Below are 22,728 nucleotides of genomic sequence, written 5' to 3'. Positions count from 1 at the left end.
ATGAGGTTCAAAATATCAGAGAACTCTAGTGTAGAGGTTTCAAGCTCCTATATACAAAAATGTGAAATTTTGAATTTTTTGCCAGAAGCAAGATCACGAATACATGTTTATTTGTTTTTTTTCCCGAAAATCAAAATTTCTAGTGCCCTTTTTAAGTGACAAAAAATATTGGAGGACAGCTAAACAGCCCCCCCCCCCTTCCCATCCCCCGTTTTTACCCAAATTGTCCGATTAAAATGTTGGTATAGCCACTTTCTTCAGTAGGGCCGAAAGATCTAATAATTATATCTTTGAGGATAACTTGACTCCCCACAGCCCAAGGAAGGGCTGCAAGTTATAAACTTTCCCCATTGTTTACATATAATATTGGCTATTGGGAAGTTTAAAGGTATTTCCGAGGGGAATTTTCTGGTGGGTGTGCTTACGTGGAAGGATCTTTTCATGGGAAAAGTTTCGTGTGGGAAGGGAATTTTCCATGGGAGGGAAGCTAAATTTCCTAGTGTTAATTAAAAAACTATCAGGAATTAAATTCTAAAAAAATACATTTTTTCAACTGAAAGTAAAGAACAACATCAAAATTTAGAACGAACAGCAATTAGTACGTATATGAGGGGTTGCCCCTCCTTAGTGCCTCACTCTTTACACTAAAGTATTTTTTTGAATTTGTAAAAAGCTTATTATTCTAATTAAACGGTCCTTGTGTAACAGGAATCATTCTTAAATGATTGAAACAAAAAGTCGATGTTTAGCATAAAGAGTGAGGTACTGAGGAGGGATTAACCCCTTTGTATACGTAATAATTTCTGTTCGTTTTAAGTTTTGATGCTGGTCCTTACTAACGACGAAAATATTTTTTTTATTTAATACATCATAAAACGAGTAAAACTTAAATTGAATAAGCAAATCAAGCTTAGAACGAACAAAAGTCACTAAAAATAAGAGTTTGGCTACTACTCCCTTCCCTAACTGTAAAAGTATCTATCTAGTCATCTTTATTAGTACCTATTGTATGTTTGTTTGCTATGATTGTTTATTTAATTCATGTTCGTTTTCGGTTTCATTTATTCTTACATAGTAATATCTGATCACTTTGAGTTTGAATTATTATAGGTTTTTAGGTTATTTCTGCTGATATTAAGATCTGCTGAATATCTGCTGATAATTTAATATGGCCTTTGCTTTTCTTTGAAGGCTTCTTTTTCAAAAAGCTTTTTTATTTAATTTCTATTGTTTTTTTATTCCCAAAATTTCTGGTTTCTCAAAACTTCCTATTTCAAAATCATTTTTTTTTTTTCAACATCAAAGTTTCATCGAAGTGTCAAAACTAGTGTCAAAATACCAATATTAAAGTAGCAAAGTATCAAAGTAAAGAAAATATCGAACTATCAAAGTAAACAAATTATCAGAGTAAACGAAGTATCAAAGTAACAATAAGCAACTTACATAACTGACAGCCTTTGCCCTGTAAATCGAAGTTACCCGTAAATCACTACATCCAAGTAACAAAATAAAGTAAGTATCAAAGTAACAACAAGGAACCTGAATCTCTCACAGCCCTTTCCCCGGGGGCTGAGAGGGATGTTTCAACCCCAGAAGCAGAGTTATTCGGTCTTTGGACTATTTTGAGCAAAATGGTTATATCCAAATTTTGAACGCATGCCTTTGACGAAAAGGGGGTGGGGAAGGGGGACTGGTTGCCCTTTGATCACTTTTGACTCTTAAAGAAAACTAAAAATTTCAATTTCCACTCGAATGAGCCCCCTCCACAAAACCCCTTCACAAAACCTTATATATTAACATTGGGCATTTAAACTTTTTGAAAATATATAAACTTCTCCGTGTTAGATACATAGTTAAATTGTCAGTTTCTGTCAAATCTCAATTTTCGCGATGACACTTTCAACTCTTACTAAGGGCACACAAAATTTTGATTTCCAGTCGAATGAACCTCCTCTAAGGTTTTTATGACCATGCCTTCCATAAAAGCTTTATACGTTTACGATGGGCAACTAGCATAACTTATAGCCCTTTCCCCGAGGGGCGGGAGAGGGATTTTAAACCTGGAACCATAGTTATCTGACATTTGGATAATTTTTAACAAAATGGCTAACTCAAAATTTCGAGGAAGCATTCAAAAAAGGTCGTGGAGGGGGGGGGGCTGGTTACCGTCCGATTATTCTCAACTTTTAAAAATGGAGCTAGAACTTTCGGCTTTAAACCGATTGAGCCTTTTCCGAAGTCTATACGATTACCCCTTCGACAAAAACTTCATACTTTAACAATGCCCAGTTTTGTCAACTTCGGAGGTATAATTATTTGACCTTTAGACTATTTTGAACATATCTCAAAATGGCTATCTCAAAATTTTGATTGGATGTATTTTGGGAAAAGAAGGCATGGGGAGGGGGGGATCACTTTTTTCTCTTAAAAAGAACACTAAAACTTCCGATTTCCAATTGAATGAGCCCCCTCCGAAGTTTATACGACCACCCTTCCATATGAAGTGCCTCTGGGGTAAAAATAAAATATTGACACTTATTTACGATTTATTTATTCATTTATGTCTGTACCTGTTATCTTTATGTTTGCTATGATCCTTGATTTTAATTTTTGTTCGTTTTGGGTTTCGTTTATTCTTTAATAGTAATCTCAAGTGGTTTTGAACTTTAACTATAATAGGAATTATTTTCTGCTGGTTCAATTCAGCTTTTTACTTTTCTTTAAAAAACAATATGCAAAATTTTCCTTTTTTTTAAATATGCAAAGTTTTTTTAATTCATTTTTTGTCGTTTTAATCATCTTAAAGTCGAAAGGGGCTGCGTCCTCATCGACGCCCCGCACTTTACGCTAAAGTTTGACTCTTTCTCTCAACTCTGCTTTTTAAAAGAGCAAAAAATTTCAGGTTAAAGAGCGGGGCGTTGATGAGGAAGCAGCCCCTTTCATATACGAAGTAATCTCTGTTCGTTTTAAGTTTTAATGTCGCTCCTTACTTTCAGCTAAAAAAAACTTGTTTTTTATTTAATTTCTGAACGTTTTTGAATCAATGCATGTTTTGATTTTGGCTCTCCGCAGAGGAATATTTAACACAATTTGCAAGTTTTTTTGGCTAAATGGCTTTCTCCTAATTTTGATCGAATGATTTTGAGAAAAAAATGAGCTGGGGAGGAAGCCTAGTTGCCCTCCGATTTTCGGTTAATTAAAAATACAACTAGAACTTTTAATTTTTTACGAATCTTTTTATTAGTAAAAGATAAACGTAACTTATAAATTAGCTTACGTAACGAATTTTTGTAATCTCATGTCTTTATTACATATATGAGGTGTTCACCACCTCGTCAGTACCTCGCTCTTTACACTAAAGATTAAATTTTGTCCCAATTCATTAAGAATGACTCCTGAATCACAAAAGCCGTAGAATAAATAGTTAAAATCACTAAAAATACTTTAGCGTAAAGAGCGAGGTATTAGGAGGAGGTGAGCCCCTCATATGCGTAATAATATCTGTTCGCTTTAAGTTTTAATGCTGCTCCTTATTTCCAGTTGAAAAAACTTTTCATATTTATTTTTTCTTTGTTTTTTTTAAATAATGCTAGAAAATCCTGCGCTCCCTTCATGGAAATTTTCTTCCCCCATGACAAATTCCTCGATGGAAAGTTCCCCCAACATATCCCCCTCTTGTCAACCCCTCCCCCAACCAAAAAATCCTCCTGAAAACGTCTGTACACTTCCCAATAACCATTACTATATGTAAGCACTGGTCAAAGTTTGTAACTTGTAGCCCCTCCAACAGGGACTCTGGGGGAGTAAGTCGTCCCCAAAGACATAGTTATAAGGTTTTTCGACTACGCTGAATAAAATGGCTATCTCAGAATTTTGATCCATTGACTTTGGGAAAATAATTAGCGTGGGAGGGGGCCTAGGTTCCCTCCAATTTTTTTGGTCACTTAAAAAGGGCACTAGAACTTTTCATTTCCATTAGAATGAGCCCTCTCGCAAGATTCTAGGACCGGTGGGTTGATACGATCACCCCTGGGGAAAAAAAACAAACAAACAAATAAACACGCATCCGTGACCTGCCTTCTGACAAAAAATACAAAATTCCACATTTTTGTAGATAGGAGCTTGAAACTTCTACAATAGAGTTCTCTGATACGCTGAATCTGATGGTGTGATTTTCGTTAAGATTCTATAACTTTTAGGGGGTTCCCCCCCCTATTTTCTAAAATAAGGCAAATTTTCTCAGGCTCGTAACTTTGGATGGGTAAGACTAAACTTGATGAAACTTATATATTTAAAATCAACATTTAAATGCAATTCTTTTGATGTAGCTATTGGTATCAAAATTCCATTTTTTAGAGTTTTGGTTACTATTGAGCCGGGTCGCTCCTTACTACAGTTCGTTACCACGAACTGTTTGATTCATAAAATAGATATTTTTAAGAAATCCTTTGAAAACATAGTGTGTTCCTGGTGGAAATTACAATTTAATTTGTATTTATTTCAAGTTCAATACGAATCAACTGTAAATCTGCAAAGGTTTATCAACTTTTCTCATTTCAACCACCAGTTGATAATTTACTTTCCACCAGCAATTTGTTTACCTTCGATGAGGATGCAAGTTGGACTATTTTACTTTTTTATATAATTTTAGAAAGACAATTCAAGGTTCCCCCTAGCATTCATTTTAATAGCCATTTGAAAGTACATTGAATTTTTTTAACAGTTCATACAGATGAGTATAGGAGGCACGGACAAAGGGGGGACCTTGTCCCTGGGGGTCCATTGTAGAAACTGGGGCACCCTCACCCGAGGCAATGAATACAGGTGGAGAAGGAAGAAGACCCCTCAAATGTGCACTCAACAGGGCCCACTGGCGTGTCAACACGTCCCATGAGTTACAAACCTTCTCCCAGTAGCGGGTTAAATTGCAGGGTGACGTAGAACACTATCGTGGAAGGATCTTCTATAGGAGGATAAATGCGGCAGGGCGTAAGATCCAGATCTATTAACAACGACCTCTGCAAAGGGCCGCCTCGACCCATTAGGGGTACCTGCAAGACTGGGGACCTTGCAGTCAACTCTATTCCCACATGAGTAGTGGCGACCCTCGAGAAAATTTTAGCCTAGCAAACGACACAGCATTTGCACGGGATTCTGATTAATAGATAGTTCTTTTGGGCTTGGTTTATTTTGACGAGCGTTTTTGGGCTGAAAAACCTCTTCCTAGCTAATTTTCTACTGTGTTGCCTCCCATTAGTAGCATAACATTTGTAGGCATGAATATATAATGAGTAGGAGGTAATAGGCTTGGGACTGTCAGTGAAGGATTTCGACCCTTATTGATAGAACAGCATCACCAAGTGCTGAAAACCATGTTGTGACCAAGGTGGGCCCAGGATTGCACAAAGCCTCCATTCATACTGGAGGTCCCAGGGACTTCTTGCTGTCCGGTTCTAAGCCGGTTTAAGCGCTTCGATGTAGACTTGAGAAGATATGTTGATCCCTGTCATGCACTGGTATCCGGGATCATTGCTTTTCCTGAGGCCAAGATAATTTCAATGATTTAAAGAACATGAAAATTGGAAATTGGAATGTTACGACGTTAAATAATGACTAACGTATCGACGTTTTGACTGACGAGTTCAGACGATTCGAACCGAACTTATTAGGAGTTTCAAAGACTCATTTCCTAGGCGTAGGAAGCATGAAATTAGGTAAAATAGAATTTATTTAGTAAGTCAGGAAGGATGGGGTACATAGACAGGGAGTTGGGCTCATGATAAATAAGGAAGCTAATAAATCTTGTTTAGGCTGGAAAAGAATTAATAAGAGAATAATAATTGCTCACTTTAGGACTAAAAGTTCAGGGTATCAGTTATAGTAGTATATGCCCCTGTTGAAACGACTGACAGAGATGCTAGTGACTCAGATGAATTTTACTTACAGGAGCAAATCGGCAGGGTCCCAGGTAGAAATATGGTGTTTTTACTAGGAGATTTTAACGCCCAGGTCGGTAGAAATAGGGATAGATGGCCCTAGGCTAGGTGAATTTAATGTAGGAAAAGAAAAAGTAATGGCTACAGACTTCTGTAATTTTGTAGGTATAACAATCTAGATATAACCAATATGGTGTTGGGTCATAAAATGGCCCATATGGTGACATGGCATTCACCTGAAGGTAAGACAGCAAACCTTATTGATTATGTTATAGTAAACAAACGACTGGTAGTATCAATACAAGTTATTAGGGTACATAGGAGTGCTGTTATTGATGTTAAAATTAAAGATCACCATCTAGTAGTGTCTAGGGTTTATTTAAAGCTGAACTTTCGGAAGGGTAACTACCTCCCGGAAAGTTATGATGTTGGTAGACTCCGGGATGAGAATTCGAGAAAAATTTTCCAGGAACAGCTGAATACTAAACTTTAGAGTTTAAAGTTTGATAATGTGGAAGATTGTACGAATAATTTTAGAAAAACAACTTGTGAAGTTGCTGATGGTGTCTTAGGGAAGAAAGTTAAGACAGCAGCTAGGAACATTAGTGAAAAGCTTTATGTTTAACAGAGAAGAGAAGGGGCTTGTAGAAGAATTATCTCAGTGATAGATCATATAAAAACAAAAGGGATGTAAAGAAAGTGGAGAAAGCATTAAAAAATGAACGAAGGAGAAGGGAAGTTGAGGTCATGGATGAAATTGCCGAGGACCTGAAGATGCAGCTAGACGGCGTAATAGTAATATATTATACTGGCATGTTAACAAATTGAGCAGGAGTAGTCAATCTTGACTTGTCCCAGTTAAAGATAGAAATGGGGTCACAATTAGTGATAAGGAAATAGTTAAAGAGAGATGGGCGGAACATTTTGAGAATGTGCTAAAAAATATAGTGGAAAATAAAAAGTTGGTCATACCTTTAATGTGAAGGAAGATTTGTGTTGTGAGCAAGAGTTAGCAACAGTAATATAAGTATTAAAAAATGATAAAGCTCCAGGTGCTGAATGTGTGGTAAATGAATTTCTTAAGTATGGTGTCTCTGAGGTTAGAAATAAGTTGCTGAAGATTATGAATATGATTTTTGAAAAAGGGGAAGTACCTAACGATTTCAGGAAAGCCTTAATTAAACCACTGTATAAGAAAGGTGATAAGGGTGAGTGTTGGAATAACAGAGGCATTAGTCTGGTCTCCGTAGGTAACAAATTACTTAGTAATATGATACTTTTTAAACTTAGAGATGCTGTAGACAATGTTCTAAGAGAATAACGGTACGGTTTTAAAAAAGGTAGAGGGTGTGTCGACCAAATTTTCATTTCTTAGGATAAAAATTGAGAAGTGCCTTAGTTGTCAAACACCTTTGGTCCTCGGTCTTATAGATTATGAAACCATTCGATTCTCTTGATAGAATAGATTTAGCAAAGGTCTTATCCTTGTATGGTATACCAGACAAATACACTAAAGCGATTAGTCCTATGTACGAGAATAACGCTGCTGCAGTTAAGGAAGGAAATGAGGTAAGCAGATGGTTTTATATTAAATCAGGAGTTAAGTAGGGTTGTGTTCTATCCCCCCTTATACGGATTATTTTGATGGATTTTGTCTTAAGAAGCACAGGAAAGGCAATGGGAGACCACGTATTCAAATGTGAGGAAAACTCTCCTGGACTTTGATTATGCTGATGGTTTAAGCATCCTAGATGAAAGTACGAGCAATATGAATGAGCTTCTAGAGGTTTTGCGAGTTCAGGGTGCAAGAATAATTTTGAAAATTATTGGTAATATTATTGGTAATTGGTAATATTATTGATAAAAACGGTGGGAGCAGTGAAGATGCTAAAAGTAGAATAACCAAGGCTCAGGGTGTTTTTTCACAATTAAAAAAAGTCTGGAAGAATAGGCAGATAAGTTCGCAAACTAAGATTAGATTATTGGAAGGTACAGTGATGACAAAAGCTAAATATGGCTCTGAAGCATGGGAATTGGGAACTCCGAAAAGCAGATGAAGATTTATTAGATGTTTTCCAGAGAAGATGCTTACGGATTGTTCTGGGTACCCGGTTGACTGACCGTATTTCAAATAGTAGGCTGTACGAAAAATGTAGTTCAATCCTGCTGTATAGGGCTATAATGAAGAAAGGTTGAGAAAAATAGGGCCCGTCCTGTGGATGAAGGGTGACGGTTTGCCGAAGATTGTCTTTTTTGACCAACTGTCTAGAGCTAAGGAAAGCCGGTTATCCTCGACTGGGTGGGAAGATGTCATAAAGAAAGATTTAAAGGAAATGGGAACTTCCTGGGGGGTGAAGAGAAGGAGGTTTTGAATAGATTGGAATGGAGGAGGAGTGTGCGTAGCTGTGTCGGTCTCAGGCGGCTTGGTGCTGCGGTGAGTAGTTAGTAGTAGTAGCTCATATGAATTGTATTATCATATGAACTAATTTCTGCTGGTCTTAAGTTTAATTAAATAAAAAAACTAGTTTTTTTAACTGAAAGTAAGGAGCGACATTAAAACTTAAAACGAACAGAAATTACTCCGTATATGAAATGGGTTGTCCCCTCCGCAATCCCTCGCTCTTTACGCTAAAGCTAATTGTTTTAAAAAGCAGAATTGTGACAAAGAGTCAAACTTTAGCGTGAAAAGCGAGGGATTGCGGAGGGGACGACCCATTTCATATACGGAGTAATTTCTGTTCGATTTAAAGTTTAATGTCGCTCCTTACTTTCAGTTAAAAAAAATAGTTTTTTTTATTTAATTTCTGAACGTTTTTGAATTAATGAATGTTTGATTTTGGCTCTCCGCACATAAATTATTAAAATGAAATTTGTATATTAATTCTTTTTCGGCTAAATGGCTTTCTCTTAGTTTTGATCAGACAATTTTGATAAATAAGGGGTGGGGAAGGAGGCCTAGTTGCGCTCCAATTTTTCGGTTACTTAAAAAGGCAACTAGAACTTTTAATTTTTAACTAACGTTTTTATTAGTAAAAAATATACGCAACTTAAGAATTAACTTACGTAACAAACTTTTATATTCTTATATTTTTATTATGTATACGAGGGGGTTTGTACCCTCGTTAATACCTCGCTCTCTACACAAAATCGTAAGTGTTGTCCCAATTCTTTAAGAATGATCCCTGAATCAGAAAGGCCGTAGAATAAATAGTTGAAATTACTAAAAAATACTCTAGAATAAAGAGCGATGTATTTATCTCCTCCTAAATACCTCGCTCTTTATACTAAAGTATTTTTTGAACCCCTCATATGCGTAATAATCTCTGTTCGTTTTAAGTTTCAATGCTGCTCCTTACTTTCAATTGAAAGAAAGTTTTCATGTTTATTTTTTCATTGTTTTTTTTTTATAGTAGTGCTAGAAAATCCTACACCCTTTTCATTGAATTTTACTTCCCCCATGACATATTCTTCCAAGGAAAAATCCTCTCACATAGCCCCCTCCCCTCAAGCTCACCCCCAAACCAAAAAAAATCCCCTGAAAACGTCTGTACACTTCCCAATAACCATTACTTTATGTAAACACAGATCAAAGTTTGTAACTTGCAGCCCCTCCCCCAGGGATTGTGGGGGAGTAAGTCATTCCCAAAGACAAAGACATAGTTATAATGGTTTTCGACTATGCGGAACAAGATGGCTATCTCAAGATTTTGATCCGTTGACTTTGGGAAAAAAAAGAGCGTGGGAGGGGGCTTAGGTGCCCTCTAATTTTTTGGTCACTTAAAAAGGGCACTAGAACTTTTCATTTCCGTTGGAATGAGCCCTCTTGCGTCATTCTAGGACCACTTGGTCGATACGATGACCCCTGGGAAAAAAAAAATAAAAATAAACACGCACCCGTGATTTGTCTTCTGGCAAAAAATATGAAATTCCACATTTTTGTAGACAGGAGTTTCAAATTTTTCTATAGGGTTCTCTGATACGCCGAATGCGATTGTGTGATTTTCGTTAAGATTCTATGACTTTTAGAGGGTGTTTCCCCCTATTTTCCAAAATAAGGCAAATTTTCTCAGGCTCATAACTTTTGATGACAAAGACTAAATTTGATGAAACGTATATATTTAGAATCAGCATAAAAATTTGATTCTTTTGATGTATCTTTTAGCATCAAAATCCGTTTTTTAGAGTTTCGTTTACAATTGAGCCGGGTCGCTCCTTACTACAGTTCGTTACCACGAACTGTTTGATTTGGCTCTTTACTTTTTCAAACTTTTTTTTCGGAATGTTTTGTTTTTTTATTAAATTCTGTCTGTTTCGGATTGCGAATGCTTTTATATTGGATTGTTGTTTAAAACGACAAAGCACAGTAGAGAGAATATAAATCATTAAACTGTGGGACTAAGACGTTAGATGAGCTCTATAGCCTATAGGCCGCATTACCCAAAAACATCCGACAGTCACAGAGGATCTACTATTAGCGTTGCCAAATCACAGGGTCAGGGAAAAGAGCCAATAGTGAAGAAAACGAGGATCGATGACTTCATAAAAGCTTGTTAAGAAGTTTTAAAGTAGCCTACCCTGAAATAATTTCTTAGTCCACATTGCCTCTCCATTTACAAATCTAAACAAATGAAAATATGGAAAAATGGGTATAATGTTTTAAACAAAGACTGTTGACAAAAGACAATACACAAAAATAAATGATAAAAGATCCAAATATTTCGGCTTTATATATATATATATATATATATATATATATATATATATATATATATATATATATATATATATATATATATATATATATATATATATATATACATGAAATAAAAGAAAGAAAAGTAACCTCAGCAAAACATTTTGTATAGCGTCTGTGTTGTATTCTCTGTTTTTTTTTCATGTTTTGTTTTGGCTAGTTTCTTCTATTTAATTCTTTTAATATGTACATTTTTTTTCGATGATAAAGGCTTGCGGATGTGAAGCTGAAATATCCCAATCTTGTATTAATAAAAATGTTGTGTTTCCACTGTCTGTTTAAAATGTCATATAAGTTTTTCTAAATTGTTATTTGTTTAATATTGTTAAAGTACCAAGGACATCAAAGTGGGAACAGCTTTTGCTCCTGTTTTCATCTTCGGCCTATTCACACCTGACAATTGTGATTTTCTACGATTTTTGCTTTTGGTCGCTACAGAACTATTAAGATTTTTTGGATACGTAAATTCTCTCCGTTGTAGCGACAATTGAATTGTGCAGAGGCATTAGCAACTTTTCTTGTTTATAAACAAGCCAACCAAACGTTTCTAAACCTAATTCAGCAGAGTTAACACCATATTAGGTGATTTTTATCCGTTTTACGATTTTTTGGTGATTTTACCCATAAAACTAGCGATTTATCCTAAAATTGGTGATTATACTATGTTTTGTGCAGTATTGATTGTCCCTTCCCCACTCAAGAGCCCCAGCAGAGAGATTTGCTCTGCTTAAGCTCACTAACAGCCCTCTAAGAAACAAGCTGGACCTCGGGACCATTTCTGCTTTCATGCATGTGCATAGGTCTGTGACGGATGTGTCATGGCATATACCCGATGCACTTGTCTCGAAGGCGACAAGAACCTGAAGAAGATGAAAATTCAAGATTGAAGATGAAAATGAAGAAGATGAAAATTCAAATTCAAGAAGCTGAAGAACCGTTAATGATCAATAATCATATAACTTAAGCATTTGTTTGTATAGTTAAATTAAGTCATTATGTTTTGTTGTCAGTTTAAAATCAGTTTGTCATTTTCCCTTTCAGTTCAAAAGTTAGTATATTTTTTTGCTTTCAATTCGAGAAGAAGTTGAAAAGTCATATTTTATTTTAATGTGTCAGTTGTAGAAGAGGTAGGAAAGCTATAGACATACTTAACATCCCCATTAAATCTTCCCTATTTTCTCCCATGAAAAGGAAAGGACGTATGATTCATGATTTGTGAATTCTTCCTTTAGTTCCTCATTCATTAATTTTTAGATACGAAAACACAGGAAAGGGTAAAGAAACTTAGTTTAGAAAACCGTAATTTTATAATATTTTGTTATCTGGATATCCCTCCATTTTTAAACTGGAACGGATTTTTTGCCCAAAAATAAATGATGGAATGTTAGAATAGTATCTCTCTGAAGTTTTCACCTGAATTTTTACCAAATTGTACTTATTTGGAATTTTCTCCAGCTTCCTTTGCTTTCACTTTTCTAAAATAAAAAAAAAATCTAAAAAAAAACAAAAACTTCTGTATTTTCTAAACCACACTCAAGAAGTTTGCTGAATGTACGATCCGTGAAAACCGGTTTTATAGCCGCAAAGACAAATAACGGGCGATAGAATGTTTTGAATTTGTATAACTTGGGCTACACATTTGCACATTAAGGAGGGTAGGGATAAGGTTAGGTTAATTTAGGTTACCTCCACAGCCCCCTAATGTGCGAATATATAGCCCACATTATATTATTACATAAGCTAAAATACTATGTTTTCATCATATGTTGGTATATTTAACTAGGATTAACCTAATTTCACTTTTCCAACGTGTTTTGAATAATACAGGAGTACCAAAAATTGAACTTAGGTGGCTTCAATTAAAAATGGCTTCAAGGTAAGATAACATATTTATATAGATGAAATATTACACATTTTCAAGCAAAATGTATACATAGATAAACACAAAATCCTATACCCCCCCCCTAAAACTCTATGGCAGGGAAAGCAGGCAGAAAAAAAGGAAAGCAGGCAGCCGCAGTTGAATTCAAGCAGTTGAGGCTGTATGGGTCTTCTTGGGGTAAACTCTAAATCTTAGAAAAAAATAACATGATTTAAAACAAAAGACCGACACTTGTTACCCAGTATTCTGTGCTGTAATAACCGGAAATGTATGCCTAAAATATTGACTGTAATATTGGTACTACAGCCAAAAACTTTGTGAAAACCTGCCATTTTCAGAGCTTTGGATACAAAATAATGATAAAATACACCGTAGGCAAGGATTGTTTTAAACCAATTTTCTCTTTGTCTTTGATGCCTACGAATCTGCAATATATGGGAATGAACACTGTGGACAAAATCTGTGTCAATATAGCATTTTAAGAGTTCTTCGAATGTCAAATAGAGACCATTTGACACCAATAGCACCAATGACACCAAATAGAGACCATTTGACACCAATAGCAATTCACCTGAACATGTGAATACAAATAGCAAGCATAAATTCACCCAAAAAATAGGATTAAAAACGGGTCTACTTGATAGTATCAAACCACGTCTACAGTTTTGCCATAGAATTTAATGAGCTTAAAAAGATGGGATTGATAATTGTCCTTAAACACCTACTCCTTAATGTAAAAAATTACAACAGGCAGATTCTACTTTTTACAAATGCTACCTTTTGCATTTACTGATGAAAATGTAAAATTTAGCAATAAATGACATTTTCAAACCAGAAGAAACTAAATATTTTATTAATATGTCAATAGTCACCTGACCAGGCTGTACCTAGGGGAATTTGAGTCCCCCCGAAATGTTTGTCCGACTCGTGAAAACTTAACAAATATAAATATAAAAAAAAATTGGTGCGTTTTTTAAAGTTTTTTCTTGTGATCCCCCCCTCGAAAAAATCCCTGATTCGTTCTTGTCATCTAAAGGGGTTAATATAACAGAAAACGTTAGCCTAATTGGTCTTTCTATAAATTTGTTTTTGCAGGTAAGTCAATAAACCAAAAATTGAAATGTTTAATCTTGATGAATAATTTTCCTAACTTTTAAAGACGTTTATGGGGTGCTAATTCACAATTGGGGCTCTTCAGAAAGAAACACGTTAAGAAAACAATTCTTACTTCATAGTATGCTGAAAAATTGAAGTTAAAACATTCTGAAACCGCTTCGTCTACTATACTCTACCCCCACCCTTAATATGCAAGTATATTACCAACATTATATGTTTCCTATGTGTTTTCTCGTTTCTTGAATTCGTCAACACTGATTCAATTTACGGGTATTAGGTTGGAACAAGAGTGATGCATGGCAAAATGAATGGGAAATATATTATTTGTGCTGTATATTTGCATATTAGGGGGGTTTGGGGTCAAAAATACTAAAAGCGGCTTCAAAATGTGTTAACTATGATTTTTCTGCATATTATGAAATAAGAACTGTTTTCTTAACATATTTCTTTCTGAAGAGCCCCAATTGTGCATGAATACCATAAAAGGCTGTGTAAGTCTCCACTGAATCAACCTAATGAGTTGGATTCCATTTTTAGTGTCCTTAGTGCTTTGAGGGGAAGGAGTTAGATTAAAGCTCGTATCTGTAATCCAAGAGATTGGGCAAACTTACAGAACTTACTCTTGAGGAAACGTTTATATTAATGAAGGCCGTGCCTTACTTATTTGCATTTGCTTTTATCTTGTCTCCTATAAAGCCGCATATTTCAGGCCTTTTTTGCAATTGTAACTACAATGGCTACCTTGGAATTCTGAGCCAAAGTTCTTTGGGACCATGGGAGCATAAAGGACAAAGAAAGTGTGCTTGGATGCGTTTTGATTGCTTTTGTCCCTTTAAGGGTTCTTCATAGCGGAGTTTGTGATGAAACAGCCCCTCTCTCATCCTTTTGCGATTATCCATTGTATATGGCAAGACCAATGAAAAAAACAAAACAATAACAATGGCAAATGAGATACACATACTCTTTACTAAATTACTATTAGCACGTTGACTATATAAGAGAAATGGCGAAGTGGTAAGAAAAAGTAACTTTTCAGCAATTGGAAAAAAATACTTAGTAAGTAGTATTTATGTTCTATTATCTTAAATATAACTGAACCTTTTTGCCATAATTGCAGCCCCCATCTTGAATTTGAGTCTAGTTTACAACCCTCCACATCAAACAGAGGATTTAAAATAAAATTTGTCTTCGAACTCCGGATTCTCACTTGAATCCTTTCTAATTGTATTTTCCCACCTTTAACAGAAACCATCTCCGAATTGCATTTTGGGGTCCCTAATTTAACCTGCATGGCCCTATGCCAGGCACACGCAAAGCAGATTTGCCTTCTAGCACGTCCCTAGTTAAAACTTCAAAATTTTTATTTTCTCAACACAATTGGCTTTTTTCGGAATTCTCCTCCCCCTGGAAACAAATTCCTATGCTTGCCTTGCCAATGATGTAGACCTCCCCCATAACACTTAAAACGCAGATACAACTACCTTCACTTTTGCTCCTCTACGTGGCATTAACTCAAACACTCCTTTGCATATATAAAACTGCCATACTCCATAATATCATTCAATAGTCAAAACTGGAAGATACTGAAGATTTCAATGTGGTATGGAGCTGAGCTTCATTATCTCCGTTGCCCTTATTTGCATACTTGCTCGACTACAACTTGACGTCCAAGAAGCGAACTGTTTATAATATATATTATTCAGTTTTCGGTCCAAACGGGTTATCTATTACCCATGCCAGCTTCGTAAGCAGGAAAAGCCGGGTATCACCAGAGTAAAGTAAGTCTTGACAAAAATTACTTAAAAAAATTTACCTATATTGAAATATGTCTCTTTTCTAGTTTGTACCTGCAAGCTTGTCTATCCAAAACCAAAAGACATTATGCATCAATTTTGAGCAGAATGTTGCGGCCATGGACGAGCTTCTTATAGTTGATTAACTAAATAAAAACCAAGTTTTTTCAGCTGAAAATAAGGAGCAACATTAAACAAGGGCGCCGGCAGAAAATTTTCCAGGGGGGGGGGCAGACGCCAAAAATAGTACTGTTGGTTGGGTGATAGTTTATGTGGTTTGGGGCACCGAACTACGACCTTACCCAGGAGAGGACAAATTTGCAATCAATTTAAAACTCTAAAGAAGCTAATTGATTTAAAAGAATCAATAACCATATTTTAAGCTTCCCAGTTGCAAAAGAAGTAATGCCAAACGGTGGATTCAACCAAATTCGCTTTATTTGTTATGAAATTAGGCTACGTTTGGTGATCTGTAATTACGTATCAGCTATAATGAATGGTGGGTGAGTCATTGTTTAGGTATGGTAGGGTAGATTCCTACAAAGTCCATTTAATGGACAAACTGCTTATTCTTCCTGAGGCTTCAGATAAATGTTGAAAGAGGTAGGGGGAGTAGGAATTATTTAAAATGTTTCTACATACAGCTAACATAGTTCATTCCCATACCTAAAAGCACATAAGTGGAAAAGGCAAGACAGGTCATCATGAGCCCCACCAGGAATCTCTTTGGGGTGGTAAATACTGCTAGGAGCTTAGTCTTCAGCAATTTTAAATGATAATACTTTTCTTTTTCTATTTATATGAAGCATTTCAATGCACTTAAACGAATGTATGTAATGTTTTTATCGACAAGAAAAATTCTATTGTGAAGGTTGTGATGGCTTCGGTTATGTAGAAGATCAAAAGTCTCACAGAATTTCCATCCATACAAGCAATAATACTCCTTTTCATCCAACCAAAATTCTATAGTAGTAATATTAACAGGGACTTTTCACCGAAATTACTATCCATCGCTAACTTTTTAAGTATATACAAATTTTTACCTAAAATTTAAATTGCAAATTTAAACGTAGGAAGGTACTAATTAACGTACAATTGTTGATTTACACATTTTAGAAGCAATTAACCAGGTATTCAAGGGACCGGTACCTCAAAACATATTTTGGTTTGGCCTGGGTATGATTTGGAAAACAATCAGGAATTAAATAAAAGAAAAGTGCTTTTCAACTGAAAGCAAGGAACAGATTTGGAACCTATTTGAACAGAATATTTTTTTTTTCATGAAGGGGACAGTCTGCTCCTTAGCTCCCTACTCTTTACTGTGAAGTTTGCCTTTTTTCCAAATTTTTAAGAAAATATACAATTGAAAAAAAAAAGATTTTTCAAAGCACTAAAAAACTTTTGTTTAGTGAACAAACTGTTGAGAAGGGGGCAGTCCCCCTTATATACAGAGTAATTTATATTTATTTTAAATTTTAAACTTGCTCTTTACTTTAGTTGAAAAACTTTGGCTATTTGTTTAGTTACATTTCATGAAACTGTAAATTTGATCTCTATTTGGATTTTGATGGATAATCAAACACTTCGTGGTAACAAATTGTAAGTAAGGAGCGACCCGGCCCAATAGTAAACAAAACTTTAAAAAACGGAATTTTTATACCAATAAATATATCAAAGGAATTGGTTTATTATGCTGATCCTGAACATATAAGTTTCATTAAATTTAGTCTTATCCATCAAAAGCTACGAGCCTGAGAAAGATCGTCTAATTTTCGATAAAAAGGGGGAAAGACCCCCTAGAAGCCATAGAATTTTAATGAAAAAAAGGTCTTCAGATTCTGCATACCAAAGAACCATACTATAGAGGTTTCAAGCTCATATCTGCAAAAATGTGGAATTTTGTGATTTTTTGCCTGACGAAAGATCACGGATGCGTGCCTATTTGTTTTTTTCCCCAGCAGTGATTGTATTGACCCAGTAGGCCTAGAACATCGGGAGATGGTTCATTCTTGTTCTATTGTCCTTTTTAAGTGGCCAAAAAAGCTGGAGGGCAACTACACCCCCTTCCACGACACTTTTTCCCGAAAATCGTCCGATCAAAATCTGAGATGGATTGTTTTCAGCATAGTTGAAAGACCCAATAACTAAGTCTTTGGACATAAAATGACCCCCTAAAGTGACTGGAGAAAGGTTTTTAAGTTTTAAATTTTGCCCATTGTTGTATTTTTTTTGGGGGGGGGGGAGTATTCATACATTTTTTGGTTGGAATGGGAGGACAAATTTTCTACTGGGAGAATTTTCTACGGCGAGGGAAGTTTCCAGGGGGTGAACTTTTCAGGGGAAATGTTCCACTGGGTGAATTTGCCAAAATTTCTATAAGACATTTCTTTATGTGTCTTGCTTTCTCTTTACCAGTTCAATTTTACGCGTGGAGATTTTAAGGTTAATTGACCGGGGTAAGTTTTCGCAGAATTGAGTCGTCCAGAGGATATTTCTATAGGGAAGAGGATTTTTCCGTGGAGATAGAGGCAGGTATACTGGCAGTATTTAAAAAACTATAAGAAATTAAACAAAAAAAACGATTTTTTCAACTAAAAGTAAGAAGCAACATTAAAACTTAAAACGAACAGAAATTATTGCGTATATTAGGGGGGTTGCCCCCTCCTCAATACTTCGTTCCTTACATTAAAATCTAAACTTTGTCCTAATTCTTTAAAAACCACTCTTGAAACACAAGTGTCGGTTAATTAGAACAATAAGTAACTTTTTAAAATGCCGAAAAACTGTAACAAACAAATACAAAGTAGAAACAATAGGGAAAATCTTTTCAAGACAGTGGAAATCAGTTCTGTGAATCCGAGACAATACGAGAACAAGAGAGAAAGCACAATACGAGAACAAGAGAGAAAATATGTATATATGAATAAACTTACATTAAATTGTGAGAATTAAAACTAAATAATGTTATGTCAAAACTTTTTTAAAAACAGCCCTAGCATCCTTACTTCAACGAAGTTCAACCAGGACTGACAAAAAGAATGAAGTGAGAATATAAACTCATTCAGACTAAAGATAACTAAGTGATTAAATGCAATTTCTCAGAGCTAACCTTGCTTTTTTAGCAGCCTGTCTCAAAGGCCTTTTCGTAGCTGGTTCAGTACTATTAAAAATCGGTTTAGTAAAATATTTTGTTAGATCGTTTTTAATTAAATTTGAGTATAAAGAATTTAGTGAGTATTCCCTTAAGTCCCTGTTCAAAGAAATATTATTATTTATTTTGAGATTAAATTCGATTGAATCTCGAACCACCTGTTTTATCCCCAAATCATTACTGGTGAGTGAAGATTTTTCAAAAAGTATCGTGTGGGACGGATTATTAGATATATGCCAACCTAAAGCAGAATCAAAGGAGTTGTTGGAACTATTTGAAATTAATGCCTTGTCTATGTCTTTTTTATACTGTTGTAACCGTTTTTCAAGATTCTCATGCGTCCTGTCGACATAGTAATTTCCAAAATCACAGGGTATTTGATAGACCCCTCTTTGGCAAGTAACTCGGGTCTTATCTTAACCAGAATTTAAGAAATTAATTATTTTAAAATCAAACAGTTAGTGGTAATCAAACAGTTCGTGGTAACGAACTGTAGTAAGGAGTGACCCGGCTCAATAGTAACCGAAACTCTAAAAAATGGAATTTTGATACCAATAGTTACATCAAAAGAATCGCATTTTAATGCTGATTTTAAACATATAAGTTTCATCGAGATCAATTATACCCATCAAAAGTTAAAAGCCTGAGAAAATTTGCCTCATTTCAGAAAATAGGGGAAAACACCCCCTAAAATCATACAATCTTAACGAAAATCACATCATCAAATTCAGCGTATCAGAGAACCTTATTGAAGAAGTTTCAAGATCCTATCAACAAAAATGTGGAATTTCGCATTTTTGCCAGAAGACAGATCACGGATGCGTGTTTATTTGTTTTTTCTTTCCCAGGGGTGATCGTATCAACTGAGTGGTCCTAGAATGTCGCAAGAGGGCTCATTTTAACGGAAATTAAAAGTTCTAGTGCCCTTTTTAAGTGACCGTAAAAATTGGAGGGCACCTAGGACCCCTCCTGCGCTCATTTTTTTCCAAAAGTCACCGAATCAAAATTCTGAAATAGCTTTTTTATTCGCCATAGTCGAAAACCTAATAACTATGTCTTTAGGGACGACTTGCTCCCGCGCAGTCCCCGTGGGAGGGGCTGCAAGTTACAAACTTTGACCTGTGTTTACATGTAGCAATGGTTATTGGGAAGTGTAGAGACGTTTTCAGGGGATTTTTTTTTGTTTAGGGGGAGATTTGAGGGGGAGTTACGTGGGAGGATATTTCCATGGAGGGCGCAGGGTTTTCTAGCATTATTTGAAAAAACAATGAAAAAAAAATATGAAAAGTTTTTTCCACTGAAAGTAAGGAGCAGCATTAAAAGTTAAAACGAACAAAAATTATTACGCATATGAGAGGTTTACCTCCTCGGTATACCTTACTCTTAACGCTAAAGTATTTTTAGTAATTTCAACTATTTATTCTACGACCTTTGTGATTCAGAGCTCATTCCTAAGGAATTGGGACAAAAGCTTTAGGGTAAAGAGCGAGGTATCGACGAGGGCTGAACCCCCTCTTACACGCAATAAAAACATACGAATATAGAAGTTCTTTGCGTAAATTAATTCGTAAGTTACGTATATTTTTTACCAATGAAAACGTTTGTAAAAAATTAAAAGTTCTAGTTGATTTTTTAAGTAATCAAAAGATCGGAGGCCAACTAGGCCTCCTCCCTCGCTCCTTTTTTCTCAAAATCTTCCGATTAATTGCAATTAAATAATATGCAAATTTCGTTTTAATTATTTATGTACGGAGAGCCAAGATCAAAACTTGCATTAATTCGAAAACGTCCAGAAATTAAATAAAAAAATAAGTGTTTTTAAATGAAAGTAAGGAGCAACATTAAAACTTAAAACGAACAGAAATTATTCCGTACGTGAAAGGGGCTTTTCCTCCTCAACGCCCCGCTCTTTACGCTAAAGTTTCTTACTGTTTTAAAAATAGAGTTAAGAGAAACAGTCAAACTTTAGCGTAAAGAGCGGGGCGTTGAGGAGGAAAAGCCCCTTTCACGTACGGAGTAATTTCTGTTCGTTTTAGGTTTTAATGTTACTCCTTACTTTCATTTAAAAAAAAAAAAATTTATTTAATTATTGGTAAAAACAACGTACAGATTATTTTTTGTGCAAATACTTTTTAATTTTGTTGTGATTTTTGGGATATACGGAACATAGACAATATTTGAGGGCTTATCAGTAGCCTCACATTGTGAAATATCTTCATCGATTTTACAAGAATGTCTTTTTATTCTAATGTTAATTATTTTATTGACATTAGGAATGGGGTATCCATTACCAAAAAGAATATCTCTGATAAAGTTTATTTTATATACGAATCGGAGCAAATATTCAGGGCACGATCAATGAGGGAAGTTACATTTGCTCTTTTAACTTGTGGGGGGGGGTGATAATAATTTTCTTCTATTTTGTTTTTTAATAATTCCTCAGAAATAGTCCCATCTATATTTGTATACATGGAAACAATGTCAAAACTACTAACTATTGTGTTTTCTGAAATACTTGTGTTGCAAAGCCATTTCCCAATATTGGCAGCGGGGGCTTTAGTACACGCTACGATAGGTCTTAAGGGAATACCCTGTTTATATATTTTTGGTAAACCGTAGAGTTTAGGAGAGAAACTACCACGGGTGCAAAAATATTGTGCAAAAATATTTGTACAAAAAATAATATGTACGTAGTTTTTACTAATAATTTGAAAATCATTAATTTCTTAAATTCTGGTAAAGACCCCAGTTACTCGCCAAAGAGGGGTCTATCAAATACCCTGTGATTGTGGAAATTACTCTGTCGGCAGGACCCATCAGAATCTTGGAAAACGGTTACAACAGCATAAAAAAGACATAGACAAAGCATTAATTTCAAATAGTTCCAACAACTCCTTTAATTCTGCTTTAGGTTGACATATATTTAATAATCCGTCCCATACGATACTATTTGAATAATCTTCACTCATCAGTAATGATTTGGGGATAAAACAGGTGGTTCGAGAATCAATCGAAATTAATCTCAAAATAAATAATAATATTTCTTTGAAAAGAGACTTAGGGGAATACTCACTAAATTCTTTATGCTCAAATTTAATTAAAAACGATCTAACAAAATATTTTACTAAACCGAGTTATAATAGTACTGAATCAGCTACGAAAAGGCCTTTGAGACAGGCTGCTAAAAAAGCAAGGTTAGCTCTGAGAAATTGCATTTAATCACTTTGTTCTCTTTAGTCTGAATGAGCTTATATTCTCACTTCATTCTTTTTGTCAGTCCTGGTTGAACTTCGTTGAAGTAAGGATGCTAGTGCTGATTTAAAAAAGTTTTTAAATAACATTATTCAGTTTTAATTCTCACAATTTAATGTGAGTTTATTTATACATACATATTTTCTCTCTTGTTCTCGTATTGTGCTGTAGACGGCCCTTGGACATAGGGCCAAAATATTCACAGAACTGATTTCCACTGTCTTGAAAAAATTTTCCCTATTGTTTCTACTTTGTATTTGTTTGTTATGGAAAGGCAGTGTGGTCTTCGTCGCTATTTTCGAAAAACTGTAGCGCGAAGAGCGAAGTGTTGAGGAGGAGGCACCCCCCTCATATACTTAATAATTTCCATTCGTTTTAAGTTTTAATGCTGCTCCTTATTTTCAGCTGAAAAAAAAATTGTTTTTTGTTCTTTATTTCATTAAGCTTAGAGACTAGCATTTTTCTAAGGGCAATGGGAAAAGTATGTTAATTAAAGTAAAAGTATGTAAAAACGAAAACATTAAGTAATTACAAAAAATACACAAAAAAATAGCCTACTCGCAAAAACTAAGATTTAAACTCCCAGCATTGAGTTCTGTTGAGCAATGCCAAAGCATTGGACGGATATTTTTTAACAATATTGACAGTTCTGAGCTTGGTTATCAAGCGCCAAGATATTTGATGCCTTTAGACTCACTGTTTATAAAGAGTGACGCATTATCAAAGTAATTTGTTCAAAGAAAAACATTAAAACTAGGATTTAGAAAATCAGATAAAAATTTTTAAGTCAATATTTTAATTTAATTTTGAATGCCAAAAACTAATAAATTTGACACCTTTATACT

At 35.0% G+C, this 22,728-nt stretch overlaps 1 protein-coding gene across 5 annotated transcripts in view; it reads right to left on the bottom strand.

Annotated features, from left to right (window-relative positions):
* The window catches only part of LOC136030135 (sodium/potassium-transporting ATPase subunit alpha-B-like), a 146,455-nt gene extending 127,940 nt beyond the window's left edge, over positions 1–18,515 (bottom strand). For 2 of the 5 annotated variants that reach the window (XM_065708827.1, XM_065708831.1), the window contains exon 1: positions 15,169–15,359. The gene's annotated coding sequence lies outside the window, so the exon portion shown is untranslated. Of the gene's footprint in view, positions 1–15,165; positions 15,360–15,500; positions 15,634–18,413 lie in introns of those variants that run through there. The other 3 variants (XM_065708828.1, XM_065708830.1, XM_065708829.1) reach the window with 3 other exon arrangements.
* Positions 18,516–22,728: the final 4,213 nt, after the last annotated feature.

This window comes from Artemia franciscana, chromosome 8, assembly GCF_032884065.1.
Source record: "Artemia franciscana chromosome 8, ASM3288406v1, whole genome shotgun sequence".
NCBI classification, from domain to species: domain Eukaryota; kingdom Metazoa; phylum Arthropoda; class Branchiopoda; order Anostraca; family Artemiidae; genus Artemia; species Artemia franciscana.
Note: the sequence above shows the minus strand (reverse complement) of the source record. Positions and strands in the feature narration are given on the sequence as shown.